Genomic DNA, 13,126 nt, shown 5'->3' with positions numbered 1-13,126 from the left:
GTGGGAGACCTTTGGGAGTCTCAAATACCTTGGAATGATTGTCCAAGACTTTTTGGAGATCTGGAGAAATAGATGCTTTCGATGTGGAAACATCTAGCGAACATAATTGTGCAATTACACCTCTTTGTTCCTTTTTTAGAAGCTTTGTCATACCGTTAGAGCTGATTATCTTTCCCGGTTTCTCTGCAATACCCCTTAATTCAACTTCCTTTCCTTCCGTAGAAAGTTTCATGAAAAGTTCTTGAAATTTAAAAGCTATTGTACCCAAGGATTGTAGCCATTGGACTCCTAGTACAACATCATCACCTCCCATTGTAATGGAAAGCATTGTGCTAGTCAATACATATTCTCCCATGGATAGCTTGATATTATGGCACTTTCCAGAGAAAATTATCGTTCCTCCATTTGCAACCATCACTTGACACTCTGGTGCTGGATATAGGAAGAAATTCAATTCTTTTGCTATCTTACAATGAATAAAATTGTGGGTACTTCCTGAATCAATCAACACTATTACCTTTTTCTTCTTGATTTGTCCTTCTATCTTGATGGTTTGAGGAGTGGTAATTCCAGCCAATGCATTACAAGATATGGTCGGATTCATTTCTTCTTTATCTAGGCTTTGTTCCCGTAGTATATCCTCTTCTTTTGACCTTTCTTGCTCCTTTTCTTCTTTCTCTTCACAATCTATGTAGAATAATTTCTTCTCAGCACACTTATGACCTTTAGTGTATTTGCTATCACAACTGTAACAAATCCCTTTTGCTCTTTTTTCTTCCAATTGTTGTGGTGTCAACCTTATAGGTTGTGGAAGACTAGGGGCAACAACACTTCCATCTTTATAGTTGTGAGTGGTATGCTTCCTGGTTGCCATAATTTTGCTTTTCATTTTTCTTGCTAACCTGAATGCCTTCTCTAATGAATCAGGTTCCCAAAGGCGAACATCATGTTGGATATTATCCTTTAAAGTCCCTATGAACACATCAATCCTATGCTCCTCTGGAATATTTTTTACTCTTATGTTCAATTTTTGGAACTCCTCAATGTGCTCCATTATTGAACCCTTTTGTCTGAGACTTATCAATTGGCTAAAAAAAGTGTTGCTTTTTGTATCCTCATAATGTGCTGTCAATTCTTTCGTAAAAATTACCCAAGTGATAATTTGTTTACGAGAGCAAAGCCATTGATACCATACAAACTAATTTGGTTCCAAATATAAAGTTGCAATACGTAACTTTTGTGTGTTTTGCACATTATTGAGATCGAAAAATTGCTCTCTTTGTAATAGCCATGTTGCGGGATCCTTGCCATCAAAATTCCTCATATCAATTTTTGGAATATGGCGGGTCTTCGATCCAACATTAGAGTCTATGAAATCATGATTAACATTTCTTTTGTTCTCATCATGAGTTCCTTTACTACCCTTTCACCAATAGTAAGTATTTCTTGTAGAAAATTTGTCAAATCTATCTTCAAATCTGCCATGCCTGTCTTCAAATCTGTCTTCAAATCTATCTTCAAATCATCCATCTTAGCTTCCACGTCATTCATCTTAGCTTCTACATCTTTCTTTAAATCATCCATCTTAGATTCTGTTACTTTTTGTGCGAGTGACATTTGTTGCACTTGGTCTCGTAATTTTGATATATCAAGTTGCATTTCTTCCTCTTCTTCATAAGTCATGCTAGAGCTTTCAGGTTGCTTACTAGGTGTTTGCATTTTCTTTCCTTGGGGAATCAGTTACCGATAATAATTCTCTACTATGTCCTTTGAATTCCTTCAAAATAATTTTTCAAACCAAGTTTAAGCAAAAATTTAAAAAAATCTACACACTTTTTTTCACTTTGTGGGGGCTCGATATTTCCTCTGATGTATCTCTATAATTTCTGATCATCCAGTTCTAAAATTGTGACCTGCATTAGCCCTCTATGTCCTCTTTCCAATGCCACCAGTCTGATCGAATTTAGATTCTCCAAGGCAGAGTTATGCACAATCTCCCAAGATGACCTGATTATAGACCTTTGCAGAAGAGCGAACTTGTAGGAAGTGCCACGTGTCACTGTTTCAACCTTAGGATCTAAAAAATATACACAGAAAACTACAGTCTGTCCTCTTTCTGTAACTTCTTACGAAATTTCAATCTGATGCTCAAAACAAAAGTTATGACTATTTTCCCCAGGTAACCTGTTTGGAATGTAATTCAGGTGTCTGCAAAAAGACCAACTTCCTCAGATCATATCTCCGCAAATATGGCGTGAAAAGATTTGAAATTCAGATCTGAAGTTTAGTGCGATTTCATCTCAAATGGGTTTTTTTTTTTTGCTTGTGAAACGTCACAGAAAAAAAGTTATAGCGAAAATGCCATGATGACCTATTAGGAGCAGCGAAACCCTAGAATCCAAAGCTCTAATACCAAATGTTATGAAACTAGCTCACAAAAAGATAGAAAAGATAGATCAACGCCTTAGAATTCAGCCTCTTCGAGGGGGCAACCTCCTTTACATTACAAAAATGAATGATTCTTTGATGATTCAAATGACAAAACCTCCTTTCTATATATAGGAGTCTAAGGAGTCACAATATAACCCAGCAGACCTAAGAATAATAATATAAAGGCACAAAAATAACAATAGAGGGATTCTATGGGGCACAGTAATAACAATATGGGGACAATAGGGGCACAACAATATTAATAAGGGTTACAACTACAATAGTAATGGGGTAATCACTAGTATTATAGGGACCTAAAAATTTGACAACAAAGGAGGATTAGAATTGAAATGCAAAAGGTAGGGTGCAAACCTAACAAGGAATGACTACTCAAGAGGATAAATTTATCCACTTTCTTTCCAACCATGTTACATTTGTGGAAAACAACTTTCTAGAATAAGAACACATGAAATGCACATAAAATGTGTTAAATGTAGATAAAGAATAAGCAAAATGAAATAAAATAAAATTAGGAAACATTTTTATGGCAAAATAAAAATAAGACAAGACTGAGGTGTTGAGCACAACCCTACTTGGGTAGATTTTGGGCAAGGAATCTGAATTATGTGGGTAAATCACGCATTAGAAAGGATGCCACAGAGTGCGAAGTAGACCACGCATCACAACAACGGAGCACAATGAGGACCGCATAGCAAACTCACCGTGTAGTATAGGGGCTTCGTGGTGAAGCCCTCCCTTTTTGTAGAAAACATATAATATTGTAAAAGTTGAAGGGTTTTGGACCGTAGTCCCTTATATTTTGGAAGCCACAATATTGGGTCCATTGTAATGTAGCGATGTAATTCCTTGATGTAATAGTATATATAGGGATGAATAATAAATAAGGAAGGCATCTATGAATTGGATCCAGATCTATGTTTATGGTTTTATTTTTGTGATTTGTACTTCAGAGAAAGGGGCGAGGCTCCACAACTGAGTGCGTGGAGGCCGCTATTTGTATCTTAGCGCTAAGATAGTCTGTAACTTAGTGCGCAAACAACCTACAACTGTGTGCACAGGTGAAGAACTGTTTGTTGTACCAAATTATATATTATAAGCAATAGCTCTTGTGGACGTAGTCCCAAATTTGGATGAACCATGGTAAAATGTGTGTCTTCATGTGTTGATTTTCTTATTATCTACACTTTATTTCAGTATTGTGAAGTTTATGGATGTTTATGATATGTTTAAGTGATGAATGTAATTTTGCAAAGTAATATATAAGTGCAAGGTAGTTCATGAATGAAAAGTAGTCTAAAAGTATTAAAGCATAAGAAAATACAAAATTTCCACATCGCAGTATCCCTCAAGGCCGCAAAAAATGGGTTCTACAACCTCCCGTAGTCACTTCAGTTGAGACCGTGACTTGCTTGTAGGTCGTTGTCAAAAGGGCCAGTGATTGAGGGTTTTGTTGGTGCGCAGTAAACTCTGAACCTGGGTCAACCCAACCTAGGTCAACAAATGGTTCTGTTTTTTAGACTGGGATCTGTTTGAGTGATACGTTTATGTGGCATCCATCGAAGAAAGAAATTCAAGATTGGGTAGAACAGAAGGAACGAGAATTTGTAGAACAAGAAAATAGAAACCCTTGTCTGTCAATTAAAAGGTGGTTGGAGAAGTATATTTTCGAAGATCAATATAAAATATTCTTCGGTTCATTTCATGTTGAGTTTTATGAGTGGATATTAAGGTAGACTGAGAGAAATCATTGTTTTAAACTAGACAAACCTAAGGAGTGGACTCCTGAATTGATACAGTGACTCAAGAACATAAACAATAGGATCTCAAGAGCTTTTGATTTATGGATTGATAACATCATGGGAGGATTCATTACTAAGTTCTTGGTAGAATCAATTGTATCCTATAGCGAAGTAGAACAATTTTTTTTCAAAGGACCGCGAGGTAAGTTCCTCAAATATCTAAAACTTTGGATTAAGATGGTTTTGTGCAAAAAAAGGATTTTTACGAATGTAGTCAAATTATTAGTTACTTATGTTTGGGAGAAAATCTGAAGAAGAAACTAGAACAATATGAAGTGGAAAAAGATATAGAATAGACACTAAGAATAGATCTTATGGCCAAGATCCAAATACTTTTATAGAAACTGACTATAGCCCTCTTTTAAGTGAGTCTGAAAGTGAAGAAAATTGCCCTAAGAACCCTGAAGTAACTCCATAGTATTCACCCTTCCAGCCTGAAAGTTCGCCGAAGCCAGAATCAAGTAGTAATCAGGGTGCTTTTGGTTTTCCCTGTCCCCCTACTCCCCATACCCCCCCACCCCCCACCCCCCTCCCCTTACGATTCCCCCGCCCCCTCCCCTTCCCCTCCAAGAAGGAACATGGTTGATGATATTAAGATGCCTATCTTTAAAGGGACTGGATCAGAGGATCCAAAGCAGTTCTGTTTTTTATGTGAAGCAGTATGGATAGCGAAGCAAGTCCATGATGAAAATATGAAGAAACCGCAACTTGTCATGAAATTTCAAGATAGAACTTTGACGTGGTACATGAAGTATTCAACCAATCATAACAGATCATTTGCAGACATTAAAACAACCTTGGTAAAATCATTTAAGAAACTGAAATCCGAGTCGCAGTGTATCATATAATTAAAAGAAATCAAACAAAATACTACTGAGTCTGCCTGGGAATTTGATCAAAGATTCAAGATATTATTAGATTAGGTGGGCTTCGAAATAACTTTGCAGAAACATAAATAATGGTTTATAGTTGCACTGCTTCCACATATAAGATTTCCTTTGTTGCAACAAAAGATAGAAACTCAAGTCAGAGCTTTAGAACTTGCAATGAAACTTAAGCTTCACCTATAGAGGATACTAATACAGGTATGCAACTGATGTAGAGTCAGCTAGAAAATTTGACTCTACAGATATAAAATATGAAGAAAAGTAAGGAAGTTCACGAAGAAGTGTGGTGTATGATGTGTAAATCAGAAGGACATTCTAAAGAACAATGCCCTCCCTTCAGAAACTACATGGCCAGTGGAGCACCAAATCCTTTGAATCCTGGATCCAGCTTATGGTGCGAGATATGTAAAACTAGAGGTGAACAACATGCAGAAGATTAAACCTATTGTAGAATTATGTCCAGACTCCAAGAAACTTATATTGTAAATTATGCAAATTAGTAGGGCATGATGAGAAAAACTGTCGAGCTTATGAATTCATAATAGAGCATAGTACCGATGCTTATAGAATGCCAAATGAAGAACATGGACATGAGGAACATGGACAACACAGTGTCGAGGTGGCTATCAAGGAATAGGTCGAGGTCATGGACATATTATCTATTACAACTGCGGTGAGGCAAGTCACTTTTCAAGAGATTGGCGGAATCCTAGTATGACATGTAAGTATTGAAAATCATTTGATCATGTAATTGAGGATTGTCTAGTACTTATGGAAAAAATGCAAGAAAATAAAAATCAACAGCCGACATAGAACATTCAGATGATGACTGTGGAACCAAGGACCGATGAACCTTGCCTTAATATTGTAACATGGAGTGGAGCTACAATTGGAAATGATAAAAAAAGGAAGCTGAAGCTACATGGGTTAGAAAGACTACTGAAAAATCCCCATGTGTTTGACATTCAAAAGGAAAAAGAAGTATTTATGGGAATGAAACGAATCTTTATGGATGCAAGAACTTCGACATATAACGCACAGTAGAATGAGAAGAATAGCTACGGTGTATCGTATTCAACACAAAGCCAAGCTTTGAAAATACAAGAACATCATGGAGCATATAAGGTAGATACTTTAAAATATTTTCTTCAAACTTGTATGAAATTGTTGCGATATCAAATATTTGTAGAAGGAATTCAGGAATTGATAAATTCTTGTGCATCTAAAGAAGTATCGTAGAGTGGGATGTATGAAGTTAACAATTTACATAGACAGAATAGAACAAGAAAGGAAATGAGGCTTAGTGCACAAATATGAGAATATGACATGGACCAAGTTATTTTAGATCTAGGATCTGAAGCTAATGTCCTGAAAAATAAAACATGGGAGTTAATGGGTAAATTGGAGTTGCGATGGTCACCTATTCCACTAAGAATGGAAAATCAACATAATATTGTTCATCTAGGAAGATTACCAGGCATTACAGTGGATATTGAAGGGGTGCACACTACTACTGATTTTGAAGTGATAGAAATTGTGGATGATAGTAACCCTTATCATGCATTGCGTGGACTGGATTGGGCATTTGCCAACATGTCTATAATCAACTTAAATAAGAGGAAAATTATATTTGAAAGAAACAATATGAGAGTGATCATTCCCTTGGATCCGTTAGAAGGAGCAAGGTATATCCAACCAGTTAATGAGGAGTACAACGCAACTGATGTAGATAAAATCTATCAAATGACAAAAAAAGAACAAGACTGTATTAACCCTATTGAAGGAAATTTGAGTTGGGAGCATGACAGTTCGTGTGCTCCAGATTTAGAAGAAGAATTGGAAAATTGGCAAAAAAATTTACATGAAGTATCTACGAGGCGATGTGCAAGAGTTACTAAAGCAGTTTGTTGTATGATAGCTGAGGTATGTGACTTACCTTTTTATGATGGTTTGAGAGATATAAATAATTTTATTGAAGAATATGAAGAGAAGGTACCAGAGTGTCAAAGATTATTAGCTCTAGATATCTCCCTAAGAGCTACTCATTCTAGATGGTGGGGTACACATAAGAAGAATATAGGAACATGGAAATAATGTCGAAGGTTGATATGGGTAAGGTTTGGTCAGGTATAAAGAGATTTGGCAGGTAAATATGATGGTCAAACTGATCCTAGAGAACACATCTAGTGTTGCATGACAACATGGAAGGAGATTCGACGAGAAGAATGGGTGCATGGGTTCATCCATACATTGGAGACAATTCCTCAAAACTATTACCTGGAAACAGAATTTCGACATGGTAATGTGAACTAGGTAGAGATGGTTGATGGGTTTATATTGACATTTAGCTTTGAAGATGATTGTCCATATATAGATTCAACCCTTCAAATAGTTAAAAAGAAGAGTTTTGAGAATGAAATTCTACTCACTTGGCAACCTGATTGGGATGAACAGCTACAGAATGTACTACAATGCTACAAAATCACTACAGAAGAAGATGAAGACCCTCACAATATTGACATAGCAGAATTTGAAGGCTACCGCAAAGTGAATGGACCTGAGTTAGAAATTCCTGATATAACAAAGCCATTGAAGACAAATAAGGTGAATATAGGATCAGAAGAAGAGCTGAAGTCTGCAACGATAGGAGATTATTGGGGTGGAGAAATAATCAACAAAGTGACGGATCTTCTACATGAATACCAGGGGTTATTCCCCACTAAGTTTTCAGACATGAAGGGAATAGTAGGAGATTTAGGAGTTATGAAGATTCCTCTAAAGTCCGATGCAAAACCAGTTAAGCAAAGGCCTTATAGACTGAATCCAAAGTACAAAGAAAAAGTGAAGAAAGAACTTGACAAAATGATAATAGCTGGAATCATTGAACCTGAGGAAGAACCAGAGTGGGTAAGTCCTATGGTGGTACAAGAAAAGAAAACACAAGGAGAAATCAAGATTTATGTTGATTTAAGGAAGTTAAATGATGAACGTCTACATGACCCATTCCCTACTCCTTTCACTGATGGAGTATTGGACAATGTAGAAGGGCAGGAAGCCTATTCATTTACAGGATGATTTTCAGGATGTCATCAGATTATAATTTCACCAGACGATCGGCATAAGACCACCTTCGCTACAGAATGGGGTTCATATCAGTATACAATAATGCCTTTTGGACTGAAGAATTCCCCTGCCATATTTTCAAGCGTGGTGGTTACAACTTTCAAATAATATATTCACATGTTTTTAGAAGTATACTTCGATGATTAGACAATATTTGGGCTATTGAAGAAACATGTTGTGAGCTTAAGAATGATGCTCAACACATGCAGGCAGTATCAAATTTCTCTGAATATCAAAAAGAGCATATTTTGTCTAGTACCTTTTGGTATATTGCTGGGACATATTGTTTGCAAGCAATGATTGATGGTGGATACTGCAAATATTGCTATTATTGTGAATTTACCTCCACCGAAGACAGTGAGATAAGTGAGATAACTTCGCACTACATTGGGACACTGGATATTATAGAAAATTCATTAAGGGGTATGTGCATATAATTGCGCGAATGGAGAAGCTATTGAAGAAAGATGCATGCTTTCAATGGAATGAATAATGTGAGAAAAGTCTTGATATATTGAAAGAGAAGATGGTAATTGTGCCTATATTGGTTTTCCCAGACTGGAATAAGGAATTTCATGTTCATGTGGATGCTTCATGCATAGATTTAGGAGTGGTATTGGCACAACATGTTGAAGGAGAAATTGATCACCCTATAGCTTTTGCAAGTAGGAAACTGTCTACAACAGAGAAAAACTATATAACTACATAAAAGGAAGGATTGGCTATGGTATATGCTTTACAAAAGTTTAGACATTCTTTGTTGTGATCACATTTCAAGATGTTCACAGATCACTCTGCACTAAAGTATTTGGTCAATAAGATTGTTTTAGGAGGAAAAAATTGCAGATGGCTATTATTATTTCAGGAGTATGACTTTGAAGTTGTTGTTAATCCAGGAAGAATAAATCTTGGACCTAATCATTTGTCAAGGTTGGAAAAAGGAGAAGAACCAATGAATATAGAGGATAATCTTCTTGATGCATAGTTGTTTATGATCAGAATAGCAGATGATCACTTCACTGATATTATTCAATTCTTAACCACATGGATGGCCCCTTCATAATACACTACACAACAAAAGAAAGAATTGGTGGTTAAGGCAACAAATTTTTCACTAATAGCAAGATATTTGTATAAGATGGGACCAGATGAAATACTGCACAGGTATGTTCCTGAGCACAAAAGGTATATAATTTTAACAGTAGCTCACAATGGTGCAACTAGTTGACATTATGCAGGGAAAGCTACTGTGCAAAATTTTTTAAGAGTAGGATTATGGTGGCCTACACTACACAAAGATGCAAAGGATTACTGTTGAACCTGTGATGTCTACCAAAGAACAAGAAAACCTTTGAGAAGAGATGAATTGCCACTAGTGCCACAAGTAACATTGCAGGCTTTTGATAAATGGTCTATTGATTTTGTTGGACATATCAATCAACCAAGAAAAAGGATTGGTGTGAGGTATATGATCACTACGACTGATTATTTGACAAGGTGGGACGAAGCATAACCATTGAAGAATTGCAGTGTAGAAACTGCTACGAAGTTCATCTTTTAAGACATACTGTCTAGATTTGGGTGTCCAAAGATATTGATAAGTGACCAAGGGTCACATTTTGTTGGCTTGTTGGGGCCTGACCCAGGTTCAGAAGTGTTTTAGCCAAACAAATCTCGAAAATATCGGCCCTTTCGACAACAGTCCGTGGAGCACGGGCTGAGGTCTCACCCGAGGTAGTAAGGGAGGGTGCTGGAACCAAGTTTCCACACCCTAGGGATGTCTTGATGAGGTCTAGGAAGTTCGCAACCCAATCCTGTACGCTCGCGCTGCCCCACACAATTGTCTGACCTTCGCATAGTTTTGTTACAGAACGTGACGAGGTGCTATCTAGATTCTTTACACTTACTGTGTTATGATTATAGATCTGACTTAATTTTGTGGGCCTAGTAGTCTTAACAATCATTCACATTCATAACAAGTGCGCGCAATCATAGAATGTAAAGAGATGCATGAACATATAGATCTACGAATAGATGCACAATATTTCAGAATCAACAGCTTTTATTAAACTTCTGTTCCATTACAATCCCAACCCCACCCTGCACACTCAGCTGCAGGGGTCCGCGCACACAACTGTGGACTCTACCAGGCCTCTGCGCACTCAGTTGCAAAGCCTCTCTCTACTACTACAACCCAAGACTCGGACTTACAAACTCAGAGCGAATATCGCACTCAAAAACCCATATCACTTAAGATCAATACTTAACCAAAAACTACTTATACACTTAGAGCCTTGTTCTATTTATACATTCCCATGGTCCGCGGACCATGGGTAGGCTGACACATTCTATATTAAATTAAAATATTTTTAGGGTGGACTACCCTAGACTCTCGCGCTCTACGGCCGCATTTTGCGGGGTCTTTTCATTACATTGACTCAACACTTAGCTTTAAGCCCCAAAAATCTACTATGGGGGGATCCGCTACCCAACAGGCCCCTAACACAATCATCGTGACTTGTCCTGAGTCACTTAGTTGGTGTGGTGATCTTTGTGCGAAGTCCATCCAGCTGTGCCTGCACGTCGTGAAGGTCCGCAACTCACCATGCTGTTGTTGTCTGGATTTTCTCCCTTTCTACTTCAGAATCATCTGCATCTGACTTGATCCTCTACTATGATGCCGGTTTCCAGTACCTATGTTTATAGTCCCACACCTTGGTCCGGCTCCTCGGATCGCGAAGACTATAGTTCGCTCAGTTAGTCAGACAGTCGGCCCACCCGTGTAGGGATTCAGACGACTGTCATTTACTTTTCCTGGGAAGGGCTCGCCATTAAGTTTGACTAGCTGGACCACGCCTCCATCTGTGACATCCTTTACCACATATGGTCCCAACCAATGCAATTGAATTTTCCAGGAAATTTTTTGAACTTGCTGTCATACAACAACACTAAATCGTTTACCTTGAATGTGTGCAACTTGATATGGCGATCGTGCCAAGCTTTCTCGTGCTGTTTCTATACTAGCTGATGGAATCCCGCTAGAAACCGTTCTTCCTCATGTTCTTCCAATTGCGCGAGCCTTTCTTTCAAGGCTTCACGGTCTGCCATGCCTGTCATTGCTGTTATCGAAAAATTGGGTACAATGTATTCCATTGGCATGACTGCTTCTGTGCCATAGACTAACCTGAAAGGTGTCTGACTCGTCAATTTCTTGCACGTGGTTATGTATGCCCATAATACGGCAGGTATGCGCAAGTCCCAATTGTTTCGCTGCGCATTACATACTTTGGTCAATGCAGTCTCCAGAATATTATTGAATGCTTCTACTGTCCCATTAGCTTACGGATGGTACAGCGTACTTTGTTGATGATACACCTAGAACTCCTCGGTGAGTGCGCTGATAGTTTCATTGAGGAAGTGCATTTCGTGATCACTCATTAAAATTTTCGGGCATCCAAACCGTGTCAACTCATTGTCGAATAAAAGTTTTGCAGTTGTGGTGGCCATGCAGTCCTTAACTGGCTGTGCTTCCGCCCATCTGGTCAGGTACTCCATCATGGTGATGATGTAGCGCGCACCCGTCTTCCCCTGAGGTTCGATTGATCCCATAAAGTCTATTGGCCATTTTTCAAATGGCTATAGTGTCATCTGTGGATTGAGTGGTATCTCGTCCCTTCGTGATGGTTTCCTAGTTCTTTGATATATGTCGCAGGCTTGATAGTATTCTTTCGAATATTGATGTAGGGTTGGCCACCATAGCCCAGCATGAAGAATACTTTGTGCCATCGCCCGGCCTACATAGTGTCCTCCTGCAGCCCCCCCATGTGTTTCCGCAAGGATCTGTCCTCGTTCAAATTCCGGTACATATCTTCGTAATATTTCATCATTTCCCATTTTGTAGAGGTGCCCCGCAATGACAGAGAAGTCCGTTGCGCATACCACCAATTCCTTCTTCTGCTGGACTGAATATTCTGGCGGCGCAGTCCCTGTGGTTAAGAAATGGATTATATCTTCGAAGTGGTCATCCACGACACGCACTGCATAGAGCTATGCATCAAGTAGTCCTTCCTCCAAATTTGTTGGCTCCTCGCTGTTCTCAATTCGTGATAGGTGATCTGGTCCTGCATTTAGGCGTCCCGGTTTTACGATGACCTCAAAGTCATACTCTTGAAATAGTAACAACCATCTGCATATGTGCCCCCCCAACATAGGCTTGTTCACCAATTATTTTAATGTGGAATGATCAGTATACATCTTGAAGTGCCCACCAAGTAAATAGTGGCGGTATTTTTGGAGCGCGTATACCATTGCCAATCCTTTGCGCTCAGTAGTAGAATAGTTCTTTTCAGCTTTGGACAGTCACTGACTCGCGAACGCGATCGGGTCATCCACGCCTTCCTCACCTTCCTGCGTAAGTATAGTGCCCAGCGAAATACACGATGCATCAACATGTACATGAAATTCGATGTCCCATTTTGGAAAGACCAAGGTGGGAGCGGATGCCATTTTTTCCTTTAGAACCTCCAAAATTTTCTTACAATCATCGTTCCAACAATATGTAGCATCCTTTTTCAATAACTATTCCATTGGTTCTGTTATTTGTGCATAGGTCTTAATAAATTTCCTATAGTAACCAGTGTGCCCCAACGTGGCGCGTAGTTGTTTGACGCTTTGCAGCGCTTCTAGATTGAGAATAACAGCAATCTTCACAGGGTCCACCATCAGGCCTTGTTTGCAGACCACATGGCTGAGCAGATTTCCAAAGAGGACAAGGAAGGTGCACTTCTTAAGATTCAACGCAATCTGGTGTTGTCAGCAAGTATCCAACATCAACCGTAAGCTCGATATATGGTTTTTAACTAACCC

The sequence above is a fragment of the Pinus tabuliformis genome, chromosome 1_2 (assembly GCF_031772625.1).
Source record: "Pinus tabuliformis cultivar Carrire ecotype Pingquan chromosome 1_2, CPIR1, whole genome shotgun sequence".
Classification (NCBI taxonomy): Eukaryota; Viridiplantae; Streptophyta; class Pinopsida; order Pinales; family Pinaceae; genus Pinus; species Pinus tabuliformis.
This window is presented reverse-complemented; position numbering follows the sequence as displayed.